The sequence below is a fragment of the Chiloscyllium plagiosum genome, chromosome 8, assembly GCF_004010195.1.
Source record: "Chiloscyllium plagiosum isolate BGI_BamShark_2017 chromosome 8, ASM401019v2, whole genome shotgun sequence".
Lineage (NCBI taxonomy): Eukaryota > Metazoa > Chordata > Chondrichthyes > Orectolobiformes > Hemiscylliidae > Chiloscyllium > Chiloscyllium plagiosum.
In genome coordinates this window covers 96,340,318-96,366,549 of record NC_057717.1, presented here as the reverse complement: position 1 = coordinate 96,366,549, position 26,232 = coordinate 96,340,318, and the positions used below count along the sequence as shown (strand labels likewise).

At 46.0% G+C, this 26,232-nt stretch overlaps 1 protein-coding gene across 5 annotated transcripts in view; it reads left to right on the top strand.

The window, feature by feature from the left end:
• Positions 1-26,232, top strand: part of LOC122552210 (KN motif and ankyrin repeat domain-containing protein 2-like) — a 156,684-nt gene that overhangs the window by 65,185 nt on the left and 65,267 nt on the right. The window contains exon 1 of one of the 5 annotated variants that reach the window (XM_043694830.1): positions 1,060-1,143. The exons of the other annotated variants lie outside the window; for them this stretch is intronic. The gene's annotated coding sequence lies outside the window, so the exon portion shown is untranslated. Of the gene's footprint in view, positions 1-1,059; positions 1,144-26,232 lie in introns of those variants that run through there. 5 annotated transcript variants of the gene reach the window in all.

Genomic DNA, 26,232 nt, shown 5'->3' with positions numbered 1-26,232 from the left:
CGACTTAATCTTCTTCCTGACCTCTCCGCCCCCACCCCAACTCCGGCCTATCACCCTCACCTTGATCTCCTTCCACCTATCGCATTTCGAATGCCCCTCCCCCAAGTCCCTCCTCCCTACCTTTTATCTTAGCCTGCTTGGCACACCCTCCTCATTCCTGAAGAAGGGCTCATGCCCGAAACGTCGATTCTCCTGTTCCTTGGATGCTGCCTGACCTGCTGCACTTTTCCAGCAACACATTTTTCAGCTCTGACCTCCAGCATCTGCAGTCCTCACTTTCTCCTCCTGGATAAGGCTTCTCCCCAAGGTAGGGGAGTCCAGACGAGAGGGCATAGGCATAAGGTGAGAGGGGAAAGATTTAAAAGGGACCTGTGGGGCAACTTTTTCGCCCAGAGGGTGGTGCGTTTATGGAATGAGTTGTCGGAGGAAGTGGTGGAGGCTGGTACAATTACAGCATTTAAAAGACATTTGGACAGGTACATGGATAGGAAAGGTTTAGAGGAATATGGACCAAATGCACACAAATGGTACTAGTTCAGTTTAGGTAACCTGGTTGGCATGGACAAGTTGGGCTGAAGGGCCTATTTCCATGTTAGCAGTGAGACTCATTTAGGCATTAGCTATCCATTTGGAGATCTGAATTAATCTGCTCTTTGCCTCATCAGTCTTTGCGCTATCCTCTCCTGCTGGGTGACCCTTTAATTGTGTTCCTTTGTGGGTGTTAGTCTCCTCAGGCTTACTAAGAGTGTCACGTCATTGAAATGCAGGGCATTGTACCCAGAGACTATCGTGTACGCGATAAAATGCTTTATCTATCACACGGGCTGGCAAAATATCAGAGCTGGGAAGGCAACGTGATGTACGATTCCTCAGACAGTCCCGCTTATCCCGGAACAGCTGCCTGTTCTCCAATGCTTTGGTTATATTTATATTCCCAGCTCACATCCCATCAATCAACCTCCCTCGAGCCTCCTCCCCAGCATGGTATCCATGGTTACAACACCACATCCTTAATTAAGGTTGGAGAGGTTAAGCTTTGCTGTGGGAATGCACATTTCCCATTATAATTCCTGCAGCTCATCGATAACCCGGAGAATGAATCTCGGGAGGAAGACCGAGGGAGAGAGAAAGCTCACAGATACGGTGGGTGTGGTTGTGGGGGGGGCAGAATGCTGGGGGAGATTTCCCAGGATGGGACCAAGGAACTTTTTCACACAGAGGGTGGTGTGTGAATGGAACGAGCTGCCAGAGGAAGTGGTCGAGGCGGGTACAATTACACGTTTTGTAAACATTTGGATGGGTACATGGATAGAAAAGGGTTACACTGTTGGAGGTTGAGGGGTGACCTTATAGAGGTTAATAAAACTGTGAGGGGGCTTAGATAAAGTGAATAGCCAAAATCCTTTCCCTGGGGTAGGGGAGTACAAAACTAGAGGGCATTGGTTTAACATGAAAGGGGAAAGATTTAGAAGGGCAACCTTTTCACACAGAGGGTGGTGTGTGTCAAGAAGAAGCTGCCAGAGGAAGGAAGTGGTAGAGGCTGGTACAATAAAAAGACATTTGGACAGGTACATGGATAGGAAAGGTTTAGAGGGATATGGGCTAAACACAAGCAAATGGGATTACATGGTCAACATGGGTGAGTTGGGCTGAAGGGCCTGTTTCCATTCTGTCTGATTCTGTGTCCGCAGTGAAATCCATGAGTATCAGTTATATGGAGAGATGGGAGAGGCTGGGATTGTTCTCCTCAGAGCCAAGAAGGTTGAGGCGGGATATTAATAGACACATTCAAAATTATGAAGAATTTCGAGACACTAAATAAGGAGAAACTGTTTGCACTGGCAGGAGACCCAGGACCCAGAAGATACTGATTTAAGATAATTGGCAATGGAACTAGTGGAACTAATGAAATAGCCGAGGACAAATTATTTTGACAGCGAGTTAATGCTATCTGGAATGTACTACCCGAAACAGAGTAACTGTCAAAAGGCAATTGAATAAATACAGTACCTGAAAGGGAGAAATTTGTAAGACTGTGCAGAAGGGCCAGAGGTGTGGAATTAAGTAGATAACATGTTTAGGAGAGACAGCATAGGTGAATGGGTTCAATAGCCTCTTCTGTGCTGTAAGATTCCATCAGCATTGTTCCAGGGCTGAAAGTGATCGAACATTGACCACATCTAAGGAAAGGTGTTCTGGCATTGGAAGCAGTCCAGAGAAGGTTCACTATGTTGATACCAGGTATGGAGGTCTGCCTTATGAGGAGAGGTTGAGTAGGTTGGCCTGTACTCAGCGGAGTTTAGAAGAACGAGACCTGACCTTATTGACGTATACAAGATCTTTAGAGTTTGACAGGGTAGATGCAGAAAGGTTGCTTCCCCATTTGGGAGAGTCTAGGGCCAGAGGACACGATCTCAGATTAAGGGTTCACCCAGCCAGAAAAGAGATGAGGAGGAATTTCTTCTCTGAGGGGAATGAATCTGTGGAATTCTTTACCACAGGGGGCTATAGATGTTAGGCCATTCGGCATATTCAAGGCTGAGAGAGACAGATTTTTAATCATGAGGGGGCTTGACGATAGTGGAGAGAAGGCAGGACAGTGGTATTGAGGCCTATCAGATCAGCCATGATAGATGTGCTGAATGGCCTGCTTTAGTCCCTAATTATTATGGTGTTATCCACAGACTATTCATACCTTCCGAATATTTATTTGTGAATTAATACTTAATCGGGACATGCATGATTTTTGATTTGCGGATTTCACTCCTGTAACCATTCCCATAATCATAGGGGCATCTGGTCTGTCAATACACGTCAGGGAATCCTACAAGGCTACACCTCCAAGGATCTGGGCAGGAGGGAATGGCCCAATCTTTCTCTGTGTCCCAGTGCCAACAGACCCTCCTCCCTTGCCCTAGCTCTGTTCTGGCAGAGTCTGAGAATGTTGTTAAAAATAAGCGCAATGAAATCCCAAAATCCCGAAAAACTTTGTCAGACACTTTTATAACCCTTTATTCATTTGTGGGATGTGGGCATCATTGGCATTTGCCCATCTCCTAACTGCCCTTGAACTGAACTGTTTGCTTGATCATTTGGGAGGACAGCTCAGAGTCAACCACATTGCTGTGGGTCTGGAGTCACACAAAGACCTGACTGGGTGAGAATGAGATTTCCTTCTGTACTGAACCAGATGAAATCAAAGAAAATTGTCACGGTCACCATGAATAAGAATAGAGTTATCAACCAGATTTAGAAGTTATTTTAAAATACACCAGCTACAGCACTAGGATTTGAACTCCTGCCCCAGGATATTAGCTTAGGATTACCTAACCTATTGACATAACCACGACACCACATCACCCACAGCCAGCTGAGTGGTTGGACTGTTAGAGACAAAAATAAACTACAGATGCTTGAATCCAAGGTGGACAAGCAGGAGGCTGGAAGAACACAGCAAGCCAGGCAGCATCGGAAGATGGAGAAATCAACGGTTCATATGTGACTGTGCCTGACAAGGTTCAGGGTCAAGTAGACTGTTGTGGTTCAGACCTGAGCTCCATGTGCATAGATCCCTGAAAGTTACCACCCAGGTTGATAAGGTTGTTAAGAAGGCATACGGTGTGTTAGCTTTCATTGGAAGAGGGATTGAGTTTCGGAGCCAGGAAGGTCATGCTGCAGCTGTACAAAACTCTGGTGCGGCCGCAGTTGGAGTGTTGCGTACAGTTCTGATCACGGCATTTTAGGAAGGATGTGGAAGCATTGGAAAGGGTTCAGAGGAGATTTAATGGGATGTTGCCTGGTATGGAGAGAAGATCTTATGAGGAAAGGCTGAGGGAATTGAGGCTGTTTTTGTTAGAGATAAGGAAGTTGGGAGGTGAGTTATTGGAGGATACAACGTGATCAGAGGATTAGATAGGGTGGACAAGTTCTTTATTCAGAGTAGTAGGGGTGTGGAAAGTCCTGCCTGCAACTGTAATAGACCCGCCAACTTTAAGAGCATTTAAATGGTCATTGGATAGGCATATGGATGATAATGGAATAGTGTAGGTTCGGATTGGTTTCACAGGTCGGCACAACATCGAGGGCTGAAGGGCCTGTACTGCGCTAGAATGTTCTGTGATCTATGTTCAGTCACCAGTGACACAAGTCTGAACATTGACCTAGTCCAAATTCCCTGCACTGCAGAGGATTAGACGGACATCTAATGGGGTGTTTAATGTCATCAGAAAGGTTGATAGAGTAGATTGAACTGCTCTATATCCTCTGTTTGGAGAGTGCAGAGTGAGAGGACAAACCTCAAAATTCAGGGTGATATGTGGAATTACCACATAACCTAAAAGGGTATGATATGGAGCGTTGGTCCCAAAAGGTGGGCAGAGAGACAGTGGTTGAAAAATGTGGTGCTGGAAAAACACAGCAGGCCAGGCAGCATCTGAGGAGCAGGAGAATCAATGTTTTGGGCATAAGCCCTTCTTCAGGATTCCTCCTCGGTTTGCTCCTCGGATGCTGCCTGGCCTGCTGTGTTTTTCTAGCACCACGTTTTTCAACTCTGGTCTCCAGCATCTGCAGTACTCACTTTCTCCTAGAGAGACAGTGGTTACAAACAGCTTGAGGGGACCCACTCTATAATATTGGAGTAAGGGCCTCCACATACACTACAGCTAGAATGGGGATTGAACCTGCTATGTTCTACACTATCAGCTGACACCCCACCCAACAGGCTCCTATAAGGTTTACAACTCTCTCCCTTAATGAACTGTTGGTGCTGGGGATCGATTGAACATTTCCGAATTGGGGAGACTAGATCTTTATTGGGCAAGAATATTAAACATTACAGACCAAGGTGTTTAGATGGATCAATCCAAGTCAAGGTCTAATTGCACAGTAGGTTAAAATCAGGGTGAGGAGCTAGATTAGAAATGCGGAATCCCTATAATGGAGAAGGTTGCCATCTGGCCCATGGAGTCTATACTGACCCTCAAAACATTATCCCACCCAGACACATAACCCTACAGTTACTGTGGCTTATCCCCCTATCTTGCACATTCCCGAACACCACAGTGCAATTTAGCATGTCCAATCCACCTAACCTGCGCAGCTTTGGACTGTGAGAGGAAACCAGAGCAAACCCACACAGACAGGTACCATGAAACTGGAATTGAACCCGGGTCCCTAATGCTATGAGGTAATAGTGCTAACCACTGAGCCACTCTAGCTTCCTAGCTTGTTAAGAATTCTGTAAATGAAATAGGTACATTTAAAGGTGAGAAGTGTATAAACCCATGAGGGAGAAAGGGACAGAAGGAGGTGTTGATAGAGGTAGCTGATGAATGATGGAAGAAGGTGTGTGTGAAGTATGAACATGGTCGTAGAGCTGTTGGTTGGCTGTAACTGTGAGGCAGTATCTCTACAATAAGTTACTGATGACTAACCTCAGGTGTAGCAAGCTATTAAGAATGTTAATGGAATGTCAGTCTTTATTACAAGAGGATTTGACAAGAGGGAGCATACGGACAGAGAGAGAGAAAGAGAGAGTGTGGTGAGGACTGACAGAGAGAGGGTGAGGGGGCGTACAGACAGAGAAAGAGATGAGAGGTGAGTACAGACAGGGAGAGGGAGTATACAGAGAGAGAGCATAGTGAGGACAGACAGAGAGAGGAAGAGGGGGCATGCAGACAGAGAGAGAGGGAGAGAGAGAAAGCGGTGAGGACAGACAGGGAGGGGGGCATACAGAGAAAGAGAGAGAGAGTAATTAAGTCTTCCTGTAATTGTATAGGAGCTGGGTTAGGCCAGTGCTGTGGACAGTTATTGTCTCCTTATCTCAGGAAGGATATTATTGCCAGAGAGGGCATGTAACAAAGGTCCATCAGGACTATCCTGTGAAGAGAGATCAGGCAAACCAGGCTGGTGTGGTGGAGAACCTTGAAGAATGAGAGGTGATTTCACTGAAACTTACAAAATACTAAAAGGAATAGTCAGGGTCAATTCAGGTAAGATATTTCCCCTTGGCTGGGGGACAATACAACCAGAAGGCACAATTTCAAAATAAAGGAGATGCCACTTAGGATCGAGCTGACAAGAAATGATTTTACTCAGAGGGTAGTGAATCTTTGAAATTCTGACCCACAGACACCTGTGGGAGCTTAAGGATTAGGTACATTCAAGGAAGAGATCAAACAATTTCTGCTTACCAACAACATGAAGGGTTATGGGAATGCAGTGTGTAAAAGATATTGATGTGTTTGAACAGCCATGATTGTATTGAATGGAAGAACAGGATCAACGGGCTGAATGGCCTCCTCTTGTTCCTATCTGCAATTATTAGGCCATGACAGACAGAGTTATTCCAATTCCAAGCCACTGGTATGAGAGTGCCAGACTTGGCATTGTGTCCTTTGACCTGCTATGTTGCCAGTTTGTTTAAGATTCTCAACTTTGAGCTGACAATGTGTTTCTCTGTCATACGGAGGGCTGCCCCAGTTCCACTAAGTGACCAATTCCAAATTGGTTCTGACATCCAGACATTGGGAAGAGGTGCAGAACGGCCAATACTTTTCAGAAAGAGAATCAATATCAGCTCAAAGTCTCAAACAGCCAGTGTTCCAGGAAGCTTTATGAAAAGATCAACTAGTAACATTTTCAGAGTATAAGATGGAAGACAGAGAGAGAGAGAGAGAGCGATGAGGACAGACAGAGAGAGGGAGGGGGGCATACAAAGAGAAAGAGAGAGAGAGGTGAGGACAGACAGAGAGAGGGAGGGGGGGGCATACATTGCAGGGACAGAGGAATAGAGAAAGAGGAACAGGCAGAAAGACCATTTAACAAGAGGGAAAGAGAAAGAGGTACACTGACAGGCAAAGCGAGAGAAGGATGGTCAAGCAAAAACAGCTAAAAATAGGGAAGAAACACAGAGAGAGAGGCAGAGAGAAAGAGAAAGAAGAGGAACCATGTAAGAATGACAGGCATGGAACAACAAAGACAGATGAAGGGAGAGAGAGAGAGAGGGAGAGAGAGAAAGAGGCACAGTTGGGCAGAGGGAGAGAGACGGTCAAACAGATTGGGAAACAGAGTTGACAAAGGGTCTTCAGGGCAGAGCAATTACCTCTCTCCCTCAGTGGAACATTGTGCTTTCATATCAGATATTTAGCCGGAGAGGCTAGAGGAGACATTGTCCTGGTTATAACCTATAAGAAGTCAACACTCTGTTTCTGGCACTTGGTATATACTGTCTGTTGGTAACTGCGGACATCGCAGTCTCTCAGCCCAATGTGGCAGTCTGTCAGCCTAATGTGGCAGTCTCTCAGCTTGGTGTAGCAGTCTATCAGCCTTACATGGAGGTCTCAGCCTGGTATGGCAGTCTCCAGGCCCGGTGTGGCAGTCTCTGGGCCTGGTGTGGCAGTCTCTCGGCCTTATGTGGCAGTCTCTCAGCCCAGTGTGGCAGTCTATCAGACTTATGTGGCAGTTTCTCGGCCTGGTGTAGCCATCTCTCAGCCTGGTGTAGCCATCTCTCAGCCTGGTGTTGTAGTCTCCTGGCCTGGGAGAAAGTGAGAACTGCAGATGCTGGAGATCAGAATCGAAAGTGTGGTGCTGGAAAAGCACAGCAGGTCAGTCAGCATCCGAGGAGCAAGAGAATCAACGTTTCATGTATGAGCCCTTCATCAGGAATGAGGCTTCTGAACCAAGGGGGTAGAGACATAAATGGGAGGGGGGTGGGGTTGGGGTGAAGGTAGCTGAGAAAGCGATAGGTGGATGAAGGTGACGGAGAAGTAGATAGGTCAGAGAGGGGAGTGATGGACAGGTCAGGAGGGTGATGCTGAGTTGGCGGCTTGGGACTGGGATAATGTGGGGGGGAGGGGAAATGAAGAAACTATTGAAATCCACATTTATCCCGTGTGGTTGCAGTGTCCCAAGGCGGAATATGAGGCGTTCCTCCTCCAGGCGTCGGGTGGTAATGGTTTGGCCCAGGACCTACATGTCCTTGATAGAGTGGGAGGGGAAGTTGAAGTGTTCAGCTACAGGGCCATGGGATTGGTTGGTGTGGGTGTCCCAGAGATTTCTCTGAAACGATCCACAAGAGGGCATCCTGTCTCCCCAGTTTAGAGGAGACCACACCGGGTGCAACGGATGCAGTGGATGACATTGGTAGAGGTACAGGTAAATTTCTGTTGGATGTGGAAGGACCCTTTGGGGCCTTGGACAGAGATAAGGGGAGTGGTGTGGGTGCAGGTTTTGCATTTCCTGTGGTGGGAGGGAAAGGTGCCGGGAGTGGGGTGTGGGCTGGTGGTGGGTGTGGACCTGACAAGGGAGTCGTGGAGGGAATGGTCTCTCCGGAACGCTGTTGGGGTGGGGAGGGAAATATATCTCTGGTGGTGTGGTACGTTCAGAGGTGGCAGAGGATGATGCGATGTATGCGGAGGTTGATGGGGTGGAAGGTGAGGATCAGGGGGGTTCTGTACTTGTTGTATTGGGAGGGATGGTTTTCAAGGGCAGTGGTGCAGAAAGTGGAGGAGATGCGCTGGAGGGCATTGTCAACCATATGGGAAAAGAATTTGCGATCGTGGAAGAAGGGACTTTCTGAGGTGGAATTGGTCATCCTGGAAATAGACGCAGTGGAGGTGGAGGAATTGGGAATAAGGGATGGCATTTTTATAGGATGTAGCTGTGGGAGTCAGTGGGCTTGTAGTAGATACCTGTGGTTAGTCGGTTGCCAGAGACGGAGATGGAGACATCCAGAAAGGGGAGGGAGGTGTCTGAGATGGTCCAGGTGAATTTGAGACCTAGCCTGGCAGTCCACGGCCTGGCATGGCAATGACTCGGCCTGGTGTGACAGTCTCTCAGCCTGGTGTAGCAATCTGTTGGCCTGGCATGTCAACGTCTCGGCCTGGTGTGGCAGTCTCTTGGCCTGGCATGGCCTCACCATGGGCTTCCAGTCTTGAGGTGATTCCTGGAAGTGCAGTCCCACCATGGCTAAGCATTTAAGAAAGACTGTAATGTTTGAGATTTCAGCTTTATTCAGTTAGTTTCTACTTACAACTAAGAAAGCGTCACTGTTCTACAATCACTGCAATGTTTAACTTTTAACTTTTTCTCTGGGCTAAATTGCCCATAGTGTTAGGTGCATTAGTCAGAGGGGAAATGGGTCTGGGTGGGTTACTCTTCGGAGGGTCAATGTGGACTGGTTGGGCCGAAGGGCCTGTTTCTAGATTAGAGTGGTGCTGGAAAAGCACAGCAGTTCAGGCAGCATCCAAGGAGCAGTAAAATCGGCGTTTCGGGCAAAAGCCCTTCATCAGGAATATAGGTCCACACTCTAGGGAATCAAATCTAATCTTCTTCCTCTTATGATTCTGTATGACTTGTACCTAAGATGGAGCATTTTGTGACAACATTGTACACTTTTCACTGTACTCCTGTACTTTTGTACTTGAGTACACGTGACAGTAACATCAAAATCAAGTTGTGAACCAGGGCCTGGTGGATTTGAACTCTAGCTGCTTCAGAGTTATGAAACTTCAGATTCAGAATGGCACGAGGGTAAGGGCACATCAGCTCCATAAGCCACAGAGGATATAAACCAGATCACAAAGGGTGAAGGTAGTGTTGACCAGCCTATAGTTCCCTGGAGTAAGAGTGATCTCTCTGTCTGTACTGCCCTTCCCCACCCCCTCCGCCCAGAGTTCATAGGTCACTGACGTGACCCGGTCTGGAAATATGGCCTGTCTTTATTGGATTTTAAATACGTTTTAACAGCATCTTTTATTTATTTTGTTTTCAAAATAAAATGAAATATCTTTCCCTTGTAATCCCAGACAGGCTGCGTGCTCACATTCCAGCCTCATGACTGAGGATGTTTCTGTCTGGGTCAGGGCTCAATTCTCAAGCGGCTAAAGTCAATTACTGCAAAGGAATCCCTTTAATCAGTTTACTTCCCTGAGCATTCTAACCAGAATGTATCAGAGCAAGAGAGATTGATACTGGCTGACCAGGGTGTGTAGACTTGCAACACCCACACTACACTGTCAGGTCCTGGCCATCATCCCTGTGAGACAGAGCGTAACTTTAGGAATCAGTTTCCAACTGAATATAAGGACTACTTCATATAAAGTCATCGCATCTCTAGAGCATAAAAGGAGGCCATTTGACCCATTGTAATTGTGTTAGCTCTCCACAGGAACAACTCAGCTTTGTTCTACTGCCCTGCCTCTTCCCTGTAGCCTCTCAGATTTCTTGATCTTAAGATAATTATCCCATTCTCTTTTTGGATGTCCACAGTTGAATCTGCCTCCTTCCCATTCTCAGTGAGAGCATTCAAGATCCGAGTCAGTTTTTTAGAAAACTCGTGGCCCTATTACTTGTTTTGACAATCATTATAAGCTGGCATCCTGAGATTCTCAATGCTTCTGATTCACCACGGAATATAATGCACACAGTCTCCCGCAAGTATCTGGTCCAGTTTAATTTCTTCATACATCAGTCACAAGGTTTGTGACAGTCTGTGTGTAACTCCATGTGCTACTAACCTAATATATTCAGACACTAATCCGATATGTTTAAACATTTTGGATAGTTCACGAGGTTGATTCTGGAAATGCCTTTTGAGGAGAGACTGAGTAGACTGGGACTATACTTATTGGAATTTAGAAGAATGAGGGGGGACCTTATAGAATATTGAGTCATACAGCACAGAGACAATCCAATCAGTCCATGCCAAACATAATCCCAAACTAAACTAGTTCCACCTGTCTGTTCCCGTCCCATATCCCTCCAAACCTTCCTATTCTTGTATCCATCGTATAGAAACTTAAAATTCTGAAGGGAATAGATAAGCTAGAAGCAGGGAGATTCTTTCCACGGTGGGGGGGGGGGATAGCCTCAAAATAAGGGGGAGCAGATTTAGGACTGACGTGAGGAGGAACTCCTTCACCCAAAGGGTTGTGAATCTGTGGAATTCCCTGCCCAGTGAAGCAGTTGAGAGTACCTCGTTGAATTTCTTTTTAAGGCAAAGATAGGTTTTTGAACAGTAAAGGACTTGAGGGTTACAGTGAGCGGGCGGGTGAGTGGAGCTGAGGCCATGGAAAGATCAGCAATGACCTTATTGAGTGGTGGAGCAGGCTAGAGGGGCCAGATGGCCTACTCCTGCTCCTTGTTCTTATGTTCAAACTGCCAGGGCCTCTGTAGGACTGATCCAGCTCAATTTGCACATTGCCTGATCTGGAAAGGGGTTTGCACCACTGGAACTGAACGCAGTGGGAATCAATGGGAAGGGTTTGGTTCTTTGGACGAGAAACCCAGGGTGTGCCTCCCCCTTCCTCCCCAAGGACCTGCTGCAGGAGATTCCTCCTTTCTCTGGTCAGTATCTCAGGAGGCCGCAGAATGAATGGCCAAACTGTGTCGCTCATTGTCAGCTTTTCCTGTCATGGAAGTTGTGAGTGTGCAATGGGAAAACATTGCTCCATTGCAATTCGACACATTGTGAGCAAATGGGAAAGGGCTTGGTCTATTAGAATTCTGTATGTAGCTGGCGTTTATATTAATTCAGAGCTCGTTACATCGCAGTTCTGTTTTGTTTAAACTGAGCGACCTGCACTTTTGATATCTTTAGAAATGTAACATAAATTAAAACAGAAACTGCTGGAGAAACTCAGCTGGCCTGGCAGGGTCTATGGAGAGAGAAACAGTGTTAACATCTGATATAGCTGTTGGTCAGAAGGTGCAGCGAATGGTTAGGATCAGGAATGTACTGCCTAAATTGGGGGAGGCGCAGGGGTCCCATTCTATCACAGCCTTCGACAGTGAATTGAAGAAGGAAGAGAAATTTGCAAGGCTACTTTGGGAACGGCAAGGGGGAGCAGGACTAGCTGAGCTGCTCATGTAGAGAGTGGCATCTCCAGTATTTCCATAACACACAAGTTAAAAAAAACATTTAAAATAAATCACGTGAAATCCGTCAACTTTAATGCCCTATGATTTGCCCCTGGGAGTTGCCTGTAGTGCTGTCAGACCTGGAGGTAAATTCTGGAGTGCTAGCCACCTTAAGTTGAACTATGTTGTGTTCCACGTTGGCTGTTTCCAAGGACAATGGCAACTTAATCACACAAATCGTTTGTTTGAACTGTTGATGGTTGGGTTAAGGCAGGGCACTGTGGAGAGGTAGTGCTAGAATCATAGAATCCCTACAGCGTGGAAACAGAGCCTTCGTCCTAATCTCTCCACACCGACGCTCTGAAGAGTATCCTACCCAGACCCATTCCCCTATTACTCTACATTTACCCCTGACTAATGCACCTAACCTACACATCCCTGAACACTGGGCGATGTTTGTGACGTTGGGAGACAGCTCCTGCTCTTGAGCAGGTGCCTGATGAGTCCTGCTCACCCCCAGGGACTGAGATCTCGAGCTCTTCTCGCCTTCCTCCTTTTCCCTTGCAGAGAATCCTGAGGAAGTGCTGCTGCCAGTGGCTTTAAACATTTTCTGTGTGTTTTCTCTCAGAACAAATACCATATACGGTAATACTGGGGTGATTCAGCTCTGCTGGTCTGTGCCAGCTCCATATTACTGACAGCTGGCTGGCTGGCTGACCCCAGGCAGCAGAGAATAAAAATGGAACTGCATTTTCTCCCGCGTGGCTGCGAGGTGTCAGACATGGTGAGATGTGCCAGCTTGACACGTGAGAATATTTTTACATGCACAGTGGTAATGAGGCAGACCGTTGCTTCCATGTTTTCACCCTCTGCTCTGTCTAGAGTTCTCAGCTCACGTGGAGTGGCCTTTTGAGTGACTGCCCCTTACTGGCCAATGCAGGAGGCAGCGCTGGCAACATTCACCGGCAGCGTAGTCAGGCAGCTTCTTGAGTCAGATCGTCATGTGTTCAATCCCCACTCCAGAGCTGAAACCGTCACTGACCCTTCAAAGTGCAGAACTGTCACAGCCATTCTGTTGAAATTCTTGGAGCAAGTGCTAAGGACTGGGCATGGGTCCCAGAGGAAAAATTGCCGATTCTCGTAGTAGTGCCCTCTGCTGACTGCCCCTCCCAGCTTTTACTCTTCCTGCCCCAACCCTACCAATTCCCATTCATCATCAGAAAAAAAAAACCCAGGTCAATCTTCAGATGGATCTAAGTGCTTCGAAAGCATTATATTGAAGAGGAGCCAGTGTTTGTTGGCAAAACACTTACAGCTTCAACACATTATCTGTCATTATCACTTTGCTGCACAACGTTGACATCTTTCTATATTGGACATTCAACATGGATGCTTTCCAGCAGAGATCACTGACCCAGGAGCTCATTGGTGTTTGGGGATTTCCCTCTTCGTAGCCAAGGTTATTGATGCTGTTGGTCCCCAGCCACTGGTGAGGGCAAAAACATCAGCCTAGGCTGAAATAGGGGACTCTTCCCCTGTGTGTGTGTCTGACTCAGTGGTACCTCATGGCGGAGTGAGTGAGAAGCAGTTGTTGGAGCAATGCCACAGGACCAACACTACATCCCTAAGTGATGACTTGCCAATCAGTCTGTGGCTCATACCCCGCTCTCTCCTCTGGTATGTGGCGAACTGGGCCCCGGGAGGACATTACCTCAGATGGACCTGAATGACAGGCACCAAAGCTGTAGGCACTCCCAGCCAATCAGTCGCCTGGAGACTTCGGGTGTTGCCAACGCTCCAGGATTGACCTGGATTTTCCAGAACTGACTTGGCAGAAGGAAAATAATCTAGGCGTTTAAATGGATTGTGCATTTTCTTTCTCCCTGTTTTTTCTGATGATGAATTGGAATTGGAAGGGGTGGGGGGTGGGAGGAGCAAAAACTGGGAGGGGCAGTCAGCAGAGGGCGCTCCGACGAGAATTGGCAACTTTTACTCTGGGACCCGTGCCCAGTCCTTAGCACTTGTCCAAGAATTTCTCACGGGAGAGCAGGATTGAAGCTTTCAAATAACATTTTTGGAAAGCTGGCATGGTTCTGAATTCACTGGACTGACAAAGACTCTGAGGGATTGAAAATAGGAAATGACCCTCCTTGAAAATCGAGCCCCACCCTTCCTGGGCAGGATAAATCTGTTTGCTTGAACTGATTGTGATCAGGGATCCACATCTGAGCGTTTTGCAGAGGAAAATGTCAGACAAGTTCTATTCACTTCAAAAAAGAGCCTCCCGATGCGAATGCTGACAGAGCTCCGACAGAGCATTGAGTGGAGCTGAGGAAACTTTAGTCTCTCTTCTACTTGCACCAAATCAGGTCCTCCAGCTAAACCCATTTTATCACCCACACATGTGTCAAACCACTCCCCATCACACTTGCTGTGTTGAATTCCCATTGGATCCCATTTATTCTTGTTTTAATGGATGGCATGGCCGCTCAGTGGTTCATACTGCTGCCTCACAGTACCAGAGACCTGGGTTTGATTCCACCCTCAGCTGACGGGGAGTTTGCACATTTTTCCCGTGTCTATGTGGATTTTCTCGCACAGTCCAAAGACTAGATTCCCGACAGTGTGGAAACAGGTCCTTCAGCCCAACAAGTCCACATCGACTCTCCAGAGAGTAACCCACCCAGACCCATTTCCCTCTGACTAATGCACCTAACCTACACATCCCTGAACACTATGTGCAATTTTAGCATGGCCAATCCACCCTAACCTGCACATCTTTGGATTGTGGGAGGAAACCGGAGCACCTGGAGGAAACCCATGCAGACGTGGGGAGAATGTGCAAACTCCACACAGACAGTTGCCCGAGGGTGGAGTCAAACCCGTGTCCCTGGTGCTGTGAGGTAGCAGTGCTAACCACTGAGCCACCATGCCATCCCTTAAAGCAAGAGTAAATGGGGTCTAATGGGATGTGCAGGCTAGGTGTATTGCCTGTGCTAAGTTTCCCATAGTGTCCAGGGATGTGCAGGCTTAGTGAGTTTGAGAAGATTTGTAGCTCAGGTTGAGGTTCTGCATGTAGGTTTGCTCGCTGAGCTGGAAGTTTCATTTCCAGACATTTTGTCACCCTACTAGGTAACAGCTTCAGTGGGCCTCTGGGCGAAGCACTGTTGATAATTTCTGCTTTCTATTTATATGTTTGGGTTTCTTTGGGTTGGTGGTGTCTTTCCTGTGGTGACATCATTTCCTGTAGTGATGTCATTTCCTGTTCTTTTTCTCAGTGGATGGTAGATGGGGTCAAACTCAATGTGTTTGTTGATAGAGTTCCGGTTGGAATGCCATGCTTCTAGGAATTCTTGTGCATGTCTCTGTTTGGCTTGTCCTAGGATGGATGTGTGATGTCAAAGTGATGTCCTTCCTCATCTATATGTAAGGCTACTAGTGAGAGAGGGTCATGTCTTTTTGTGGCTAGTTGATGTTCATGTATCCTGGAACTCTGGCCTGATTCTACGCTGTAGGGATTCTATGATTCAAAGAGCCAAGCGACTCTGAAACACAGAGATGTAGGGGAGAATCAGACAGATGTGCCACATTGCAGAGATTACTGTGTTGTACTGCCTCAATTTAATGTCCCTCTGCCTTCACCCCGAACATAAAATCCTACACTACCATGAAAGGAAAGATGTGCGTTTTGGTAGTGCCTTTAACAACCTCAGGACATCCCTAAGTACTTTGGAGAGCAAATGAAATGCAGTCAACCTGGAAATGGCAGATCCCACAAATAGCCAGAATAAGACCCAGTGATCTGTTGAGTTGATTTGAGGATAATTATTGGCCAGACCACTAGGGGGGGTGGGGGGGTGGGATTCTCTCCTATTCCTCTTCACAATATTACAATATTGCCATGGGAATGTATCCACCCAAACAGACAAGACTTTGGTTTAACATCATAACCAAAATTGTCAACAGGTGTGACATCTTGGAAGTGATTTATTGGGTCAAGCACTTTGAGAGGTTTTGACATGCTGAGGTGTTTTCTGTAACTATTAATCAGTTATGGTGATGGGGAGGGAAGACTGTAAATTTCAGGTGAAGCAAGAGAGAGAGGGAGTGATAATAGTTAACCAGGCCAAACAAAGAAAAAACACTTCAAAGTCAGTCTGTTCTTATCTAAGTATTTATTATATAAATGTCTTTGCCAATAGAAACAGCTAATATCATGTTAAACTAGAGAAGAGGGCACTCATCAAGGCACATAGTGCAGCAGCCTATGTTAATGTTATTACAATGATGTGCATGGTCGATGCTGTATCTCTACAAAGCTGCTATTTTTTATTAAGATTTTTTACCTCACTGAGGAGACTTCAAGCTAAATCGCACCCAACAACCTGCTGTGAAAACTCTGCTGCCATTTTGACAGATGTGACATACTCCACCACAGGAGCTGAGTAATCATACTAAATCAATCAACAACAGCCTAATCCAAATTATCCAACACATTCTTAAAATAAGTCAATGGTCCCCATCTCCCAAAGTTTATGGATCTTTTTAAAATATCCAGAATCTGGATTCAGATCTTTGTTTCATTGAAATCCGTCTATTGGTTTATGAGTTACGTGTTTGCCGACAGACAGTTAAACAGGATTGAAACCGTTACCTGTGCCCATATTCAGTTGCAGAGATAGTTATATACTCATGTGACTAAAATAGCCAGTCCACCTCCATGAGGGAGAAGGAACACTTACAACCTGACAAGTTCACATAGTCATTTCTGTAATCAGTACAGGTGCAGGAATTGAAAATGCCCAAAGTTGATTGGTAATGTGTAACAGATGGAAGAATTTTTTTAATAGGTTACCAGATTTATTTTGTTTTTATAACATTCACATATTATGCCCTGTTTATTTCTATTGTGCAATTGTAAATTACCGAGGGATTGGCTTCAGTCGGGAGATCAGTTAGATCCCTAAGTGGATTACTGGCTGGGCCAAACCTAGCCTTAGTCCCATAAATTTTAATTCTGAGGTGAGTGCGTGTGTTCGAGAGCAGACTGAGGGTCAGTATTTCTGAATTTTGTTCGCGTGTCTGATATTCTGAGAGTTTCCGTGGGGACATTTCTGAGGTTGCGTGAATATTTTAGAGTGTGTGTACATTTGAGGCTCTGTGCATGTATCTCAGGCTGCTGCGTTACATGTAGTTTCAGGCTCAGTTGTTTCTTTATTATATGGATCTGTCAGTTGGGATAGTGGTGGAGGCGCTACCATTAACCTGGGCTAGAGAGGCAGAGCACACTGCTGATCCCAACCCAGAGACTGTGTGATATCGTCATATTGGGTGGACGTAATGCATCTCCAACTTTAATCCTTCAGAGTCACTACCTTGTGCTGCTGACACTCACTGCTATAGATTACACTTGAAGAATGGGTGCTGAATCTCAAGTAAAACTTTCCAAAGATGCATTGCATACCATAATGTGGAGCTGCAGTATAACTAACACTCAAGAAGTTTGACATCATTCAGACGAACGATGTTGCTTCATTAGCACCACATCCACAAACATTCATTCTTTCCTACAAGGTACAACTCAGGACTGTGATGGAGTACTCCCCACTTACCTGGATGGGTGCATTTGAGATGCTTGACACCATCCAGAACAAAACAGCCCACTTAATTGGCACAGCATCCACCAGCATCCATTCCCTCCACCACTGACACTCAGTAGCAGCAATGTGTTCTATCTACAAGATGCACTGCAGAAATTCACCAAAGATCCTCAGCCAGCACCTTCCAAACCCACAACCACTTCCTAGAAGGACAATGGCAGCAGATACATGTGAACACCACTCCCTGCAAGTTCCCCTCCAAGCCAGTCACCAAGCTGAGCTAGAAATATATCACCGTTCCTTCAGTGTCACTGGGTCAAAATCCTGAAATTCCCTCCCTTAGGGCATTGTGGGTCAACACACAGCAGCAGTGTTCAAGAAGGCAGCTCATCCTCACCTTCTCAAGGGGCAACTAGGGACGAGCAATAAATTCTGCCCCAGCCAGCGACACCCATATCCCATAAATGAATAGAAAATAAAGAACATTCATTTTCAAAGTTTACTGTTCACTGTGTTTCCCTCTGGTTAGTGATTGACCACAAACCTGAGCCCGAGAAAGAGGCACTCAGCCCCTTTAAAGTCACTTCAGAGAAGAAGTGTAAAAGACAATCCAGAAAAGAGAGAGTGTTCTCTCTGTTGGACTCTGCTAGTCTACATTTTAGGAAGTGGCTCCAGTCTCGAGCTCTCTTATGATTGCCCTGATCCCGTGGTACTGTTTAGAATATGAAATAGTCTTGCTTTGGTGAGAGAAAAAGTGAGTCAGGCACTCAGAAGCATTGAGTCAGAGTTTGGGGAGGTTTAACACGTAGGCATAATCAGAGATTGTCTAGAGCGATTTACCAACCAGGGAGCAGGACTGGCTTTTGTAGAGCCAAACACGGTAATATTACAGCTTTTTTTATTGAATTGATTTCTTGACTTAGGATGCTCATTTTTCAGCCATCTCCTTTGATGTTTTACTGAATAAGGGAGGAGAGTTTGAGAGGCTCATGTTTTTATTTTGATAAAGACAGCTCAATTACGTGGAAAGTTATATTTCTCCTGTTAAGGTTCTGTGTGTTTCAGAGGGGTTGTGATGTTTATGTGGGACTGTTTTTACGTGGAACTGTGTTTCAGACTGGTGTGGTTTGAATGGACTCTGTTTCCGAGGAGTTGTCTTTTTATGTGAGACTGAGTTTCAGATAAAATAACTCCACAGACTCCTGTCACTAAGTCATCTTTTACTTACACGTGCATAGTACTTGACCCTGGTCCAGCTCCCTCAGAGCTCTGACGCTCACCCTCGTTAGCTGTCAGCAAGCGCTCCCTGATTGGACCAGGTTAACGGCCCCAAACAGGGAACTCATTCTAATAAAAACCGAAAGAACTGCACATGCTGGAAATCAGCAACAAAAACAGAAACTGCTGGTAAAGCTTAGCAAGTTTGGCAGCAAGACAGAGGAAAGTCAGAGTTAATGTTATGCATCGTGTGACCCGTCCTCAGAACTCATATCCTATGAGGGCCACTTGTCTGACCTTGTTATAATCAGTACATTAGTGGGGCTATGTTTTAGTGGGGCTGTGTTTTTACATCGGGCTGTGTTTTAGTGGGGTTGTGTTTTTGCGTGGGGCTGAGATTTTATGTGGGACTGTGTTTCAGTGAGGCTGTGTTTTTATCCGGGGCTATACTTCTATGTGAGGCTGTATTTTCATGTGGGGCTGTATTTTCACATGGGGCTGTGTTTTTACATGGGGCTGTGTTTTCACATGGGGCTGTGTTTTAATGTGAGGATTTTGTTTTTACATAAGGCAGTCTTTTCACGTTGGGCTGTGTTTTCACATGAGGTTGTGTTTTACATGGGGCTGTGTTTTCACATGGGCTGTGTTTTTATGTGGGTCTGTGGTTCAGTGGGGCTGTGTTTTTATGTGGGGTCATGTTTCCTTGTGAGGCTTATGTTTTTTACATGGGGCTGTGTTTTCACATGGGGTTGTGTTTTTACGTGGGGCTGTGTTTTTATGTGGGGCTCTGTTTTTGTGTAGGGTTGTGTTTTTATGTGGGGCCATGTTTTTTACTGATATGGAGGAAGTAATTGTTGCCTTTACACTATCTCCATCTCCTTCCTATACTCAGTCTTGTCATTGTTTGAGATCCAGCCACTACAATGATGTCATTATCACATTTGTAAACGGAGTTTGAGCTGAATTTGACCACACGGTCTTGAGTACATAAGTCAAGAGTGTGGTACTGGAAAAGCACAGCAGGTCAGACAGCATCTGAGGTGCAGGAGAGTCGACATTTTGGGGAAGAGCCCTTCATCAGGAATGATGCTTGTGAGCCAAGAGGGTAGCGAGATAAATGGGAGGGGGGTAGGGGTGGGAAGAAGGTAGTTGAGAGTGTGATGTGTAGATGAAGGTGGGGCTGATGGTGATAGGTCAGAGAGCAGGGTGGAGCAGAGAGGTGGGAAGGAAGGTGGACAGGTAGGACAAGTCTTGTGGGCGGTGCTGAGTTAGAAGGTTGAACCTGGGATAAGGTGGAGGGAGGGGAAATGAGGAAAGTGGTGAAATCCACATTAATCCCGTCTGGTTGGAAGGTCTCAAAGCGGAAGATGAGGCGTTCTTCCTCCAGGCATCGGGTGGTTAGGGTTTGGCGATGGAGGTGGCCCAGGACCTGCATGTCCTTGGCAGAGTGGGAGGGGGGGTTGTTAAAGCATTCAGCCATGGAGTGGTAGGGTTGTTTCATGTATGTGTCTCGGAGATGTTCTCTGAAGCCTTCTGCAAGTAGGCGTCCTGTCTCCATAATGTAGAGGAGACCGTATCAGGAACAATGGATACAGTAAAATACATGTGTGGAAGTGCAGGTAAAACTCTGGATGTAGAAGGCTCCTCTGGGGCCTTGGATGGAGATGATGGGGAGGAGGGCGCAGGTTTTACAATTCTTGCAGTGGCAGGGGAAGGTGCCGGGAGGGGAGGGTGGGTTGGTGGGGGGTGTGGACCCTGACAAGAGAGTCACGGAGGGAATGATCTTTACAGAATGCAGATAGGGGTTGGGAGTTTCCTCATTTTCCCAGATTCAACTTTCCAACTCGGCACCGCCCTCATGACCTGTTCCACCTGTCCATCTCCCTTCCCACCTCTCTGCTCCACCCTACTCTCTGACCAATCGCCAATACATCCCACCTTCATCTACCTATCGCACTCTCAACTATCTGCCCTCCCAGCCCCGCCTCCCCCTCCCATTTATCTCTCTACCCCCTTAGCTCACAAGCATCATTCCTGATGAAGGGCTTATGCCTGAAACATCAATTCTCGGATGCTGCCTGACCTGCTGTGCTTTTCCAGCACCACACTGTGAACTCTGATCTCCAGCATCTGCAGTCCTCACTTTCTCCTTGTGATTTTACTTGAGGCTGTGTTTCTACGTAGGGCTGTGGTTTGGATGGACTGTGGTTTTCAGAGTCAAGTTTGAAGGGACAGTAATTTTTTTGGAAGCTGAGCATTTCTAGATTTTGCACTTGTGAATATATTTCTGAGGGCCTGCCCCTCTGAACGCCAGTGTCTCTGAGGCTTGTTGTGCTCCCGAGCTCCTGTCCTGTTAATCCAGTGCTGACTCCTGGATTGTTGGATATCCGGGAAGTGCCATGTCATGCAAGGCCTTGGGGATGCGAGATTTCCCATTCTGCACCGATCAGAGTATATTCCCGGACAGTGTGAAAGATAGTAGAAGACTTGAGAGCTTTGAAAGCCCTTTTCATTAGCAATTGGAGACAATGAAGAAAACACCAACAGATGGAGAAAGGGGCTGTGATGTAAGATTCAATGTGTCTCCCACTGCACCCCAAGAAGATTGCTGACTCATCCCAAGACAAGTGCTGATGTTTCAATCCCGTATGCTGTGCTGTTTTGGGTTCTATGGTTTTCCTCTGATTTTCATGCACAGGGAGAGAGCTTGAATAAAGGGCTCCCCGAGGGACATATTTCTTCACATCCTCCTGACTGCACAAATTGCAGCTCAGTCATGAGTCATTTTGTTGAACTGGATTAAATGAGAACCATGTGGCGGGGTCTAACACTGGAAAACCTGTCACTTGTTTTTCCATGGCATTTCTGCAGGGCTCCTCGTTCATGTATCACTGCAACTGCTGCGGTCTCAATCTTCGACTCTTCACGATCAGTCCCTGCTTCAGATGGTGGCTTTAAATCCCTTGGCATTCTTCTATCAAGTATACAGAACAGCAAGAAGCCATTCAGTCCAGCTGGGGTTTATGCTGTGCACCAGTCTCCTCCTATCCCAGCCATTCTGTCCATCTTTCTAAACCCTTTCCCCTCATGTACCTTTCCCTCTCTCCACTGATCCCTCCCAGACCGTACCACACAAGCACAGTTAAGTTGAACTTGAGGGATCAGAGAAAGATGATGTGAGATTCCTGCTCTTGTTTGTCATTGAGAAAGTACTTCTGGCTCACCCTGTTCCCTGATTTTCCTCACTACATTGTATGTCCAAGCTGGGAGCCCGCCTTCCTAAGCTTCAGCTCATCCCAAGTGCCACCCCCGTAATGTAACTTAGCCTAATTTGGTTTCACCCATCTCCCATGTTTCCACTGAACTTTATACACCTCAAATTTTAATGCTTCGTGTTCAAATCCTTCCATTGCGTTAGAATCCCAACAGTGTGGAATCACGCCGTTTGGCCCATTGAGTCCACATCGACCCTCAGAAGAACATCCCACCCAGAACTACCCCATTTCAGTCAAGGACAGTAGTGGGAAGTTGTGCGTGGAGTCCAAAGAGGTAGGAGAGATGCAAAATAAATATTTTTCGTAAGTATTCACACAGGAACAATACAGTGTTGTCAAGGAGAATTCCAAGATACAGGTTATTAGATTAGACGGGATTGAGGTTCTTAAGGAAGGTGTTAGCAATTCTGGAAAGTGAGAAAATAGATAAGTCCCCTGGCTCAGATGGGATTTATCCTAGGATTCTCTGGCAAGTTAGGGAGAAGATTGCCAAGTCTTTGGCTTTGATCTTTATGTCATCATTGTCTACAGGAATAGTGTCAGAAGCTGGAGGATAACAAATGTTGTTCCCTTGTGCAAGAAGGGGAGTAGAGACAACCCTGGGAATTATAGACCAGTGAGCCTTACTTCGGTTGTGGGCAAAGTTTTGGAAAGGATTATAAGAGATAGAATTTATAACATCGAGAAAAGAAAAAATTTGATTGGGATAGTCAACGTGGTTTTGTGAAGGGTAGGTCATGCCTTACAAATCTTACAGAGTTCTTTGAGAAGATAACCAAACAGGTGATTGAGGGTAAAGCAGTTGATGCGTTGTGTATGGATTTCAGTAAAGCATTTGTGAAAGTTCCCAATGGTAGGCTATTGTGGAAAATAGGGAGGCATGGGATTGAGGGTGATTTAGTGGTTTGGATCAGAGAGTGGTTAGCTATAAGAAGACAGAGGGTGGGTTGATGGGAAATGTTCATCCTGGAGTTCAGTTACTGATGGTATACCACAAGGATCTGTTTTGGGGCCACTGCTGTTTGTCATTTTTATAAATAACCTGGATGAGGATATAGAAAGATGGGTTAGTAAATTTGCAGATGACACAAAAGTCGGTGGACTTGTAGACAGTGCGGAAGGATGTTGCAGGTTACAGAGGGACATAGATAAGCTGTAGAGCTGGGCTGAGAGGTGGAAAATGGAGTTTAATGTGGAAAAGTGTGAGGTGATTCACTTTGAAAGGAGTAGCAGGAATACAGAGTACTGGGCTAATGGTAAGATTCTTGGTAACATGGATGAGCAGAGAGATCCCAGTGTCCATGTTGTTAAGAAGGCCTACAGTGTGTTAGCTTTTACTGGTAGAGGGATTGAGTTTTGGAGCAATGAGGTCATGTTGCAGCTGTACAAAACTCAGGTGCAGCTGTACTTGGAGTATTGCGTACAGTTCTGATCGCCATATTATAGGAAGGATGTGGAAGTTTTGGAAAGGGTTCAGAGGAGGTTTACGAGGATGTTGCCTTGTATGGAGGGAAGATCTTATGAGGAAAGGCTGAGGGACTTGAGGCTGTTTTTGTTCGAGAGAAGAAGGTTAAGAGGTGACTTAATAGAGGTATACAACGTGATGAGGATTAGATAGGGTGGACTGTGAGAACCTTTTTTCTTGGATGGTGATGGCTAGCCCGAGGGGACGGTAGCTTAGCTTTAAGTTGAAGGATGATAGATATTGGACAGATGTTAGAGGTAGTTTCTTTACTCAGAGTAGTATGGATGCTGAGTGCCCTGCCTGCAACAATAGTGGATTCGCCAACTTTAAGGGCATTGAAATGGTCATATAGATGAGAATGGAATAGTGTAGGTTAGATGGGCTTTAGATTGGTTTCACAGGTTGGCACAACATTGAGGACCGAAGGACCTATACTGCGCTGTAATGTTCTGTGTTCTCTGTTCTATGTCCTATTCCATCCCTGTAGCTCTGCATTTCCCATGGCTAATTCACCCTAACCTGCACATTTTTGGATTGTGGAAGGAAACTGGAGCACCCAGAGGAAACCCACGCAGACTCAGGGAGAATGTGCAAACTCCACACAGACAGTCATAGAGTCATAGAGATGTACAGCACGGAAACATACCCTTCAGTCCAACTCAACCATGCCAACCAAAGATCCTAAATTAATCTAGTCCTATTTGCCAGCATTTGGTCCACCTCCCTCTAAACCCTTCCTATTCATATACCCATCCAGATGCCTTTTAAATGTTGTAATTGTACCAGTCTCCACCACTTCCTCTGGCTGCTCATTCCATTAACATACCACCCTCTTTGTGAAAACGTTGCCCCTTAGGTCCCTTTTAAATTTTTCCCCCTCACCCTAAACCCACTAGTTCTGGACTCCCCTATCCCAGGGAAAAGACCTTGTCTATTTACCCTATCCAAGCCCCTCATGATTTTATAAATCTCTATATAAGGTCACCCCTCAGCCTCCGATGCTCCAGGGAAAAAAGCCCTAACTTATTCAGCCTTTCCCTATAGTCAGACCCTCCAACCATGGCAACATCCTTGCAGATCTTTTCTGAACCCTTTCAAGTTTCATAACATCCTTCCAATAGGAGGGAGACCAGAATTGCACACAATATTCCAACAGTGGCCTAATCAATGTCCTGTACAGCCACAACATGACCTCCCAATGCCTATATCCGATGCTCTGACCAATAAAGGAAAGCATACCGAACACCTTCCTCACTATCTTACCTACCTGAGGCTGGAATTGAATCTGGATCCCTGGTGCTGTGAGGCAGTAGTGCTAACCTTTGAACCACCATGTCACCCGTGTTGCTCTCCTTCATATATCTGTAATCTCCTTCAGTCCTACAAGACTCGACATTGCAATTTATTTGTGCCCCGATGCACCTTTCATTTTAATCGCCGTGCCATTGACAGCTGTGGCTACAGCTGTCTCATCTCCAAGCTCCAAAACCTTGCTCCTGAAGATCCCTGCGTGTCCTCCCCTCGTTTGAAACATCCCCCAAAACCTGGCTGTTTGTACAGAGATAGCAAGGGCTACATTTTAAAGGTGTCGGAACAGGGAGACTTGAGGGGATTTATATGGGCACCAGTCTTTGAAGGTGGCAGTCAGCTCGATACGCAGTGGTTATACCATGTGGACGTTTAGGATACACAAGGAGAAGGAATGAGTCCAAATCCAGGACTTCCCTTTGCAAAGGGGAGTTCAGCACCAAAGGCAGTAGTGAGTCTAATTCTGGGCACCAGACTTCAGGAGGAACATGAGAGTTTTGGAGAGGGCACAGATGCGCTTTACTAGTACAGTTCCAGGGATGAGAATTTACAGCAATACTAGAGAAAATTATTCTCCTTTTAACAGAGAAGGCTGAAGAGTGACCAACGTAAAGATAAGGATTTTGATGAGATTAAATAAAGAGACACTTTTCCAATAGCTGAAAGGTCAAAACCAGAGACTGCAGCTTTAAAGTGATTGGCAAAGTGATAACGTGAGAGAGAAAAAAATTTAATGTTGAGTGCTTAGGGTTTGGAAGATACTGCCTGGTGGGCAGATGATATACTTTCATTAATGGTTTCCAAAATGACACTGGATACATAGTTGGTGGGAGAATAAATTGGAGGGATGTGATGTACGTGTGAGAGACTGCAACTAACTGGATTTCCCTTCTGAAGAACTGGCAGAGACTCCATGGGCTGATGACCTCCTTTTGTTCAGTGTCATGATTTTATGGCAATGAGAGGTCAGAGGTCCAGCAATAATGTAGCCTACATTACTCATCTACAACACATCGAGAGTTATAGAATCCAGCAGCACGGAAACAGACCCTTTGGTCCAATCAGTCCATGCCAGTTGTGTTCCCAAACTAAACTAGTCCCACTTGCCTGGCTCACAGCCCTCCAAACCTTTCTCCTTCACGTACCTGCTCAAATGTCTTTTAAATGTTGTAACTGTACTTGCATCTGCCCCTTCCTCTGGCAGTTCATTCCACACACAAACCACTCTCTGTGTAAGAGTTACCCCTCATGTCCTTTTTAAACTTTCTCCTCTCACCTTAACGATATGCCCACTAGTCTTGAAACCCCCCACCTTAGGGAAAAGACTCTTGCTATTCACCTTTTCCTGATTTTATAATAGACAATAGACAATAGGTGCAGGAGTAGGCCATTCTGCCCTTCAAGCCTGCACCACCATTCAATATGATCATGGCTGATCATCCTTAATCAGTATCCTGTTCCTGCCTTAACTCCATAACCCTTGATTCCACAATCCTTGAGAGCTCTA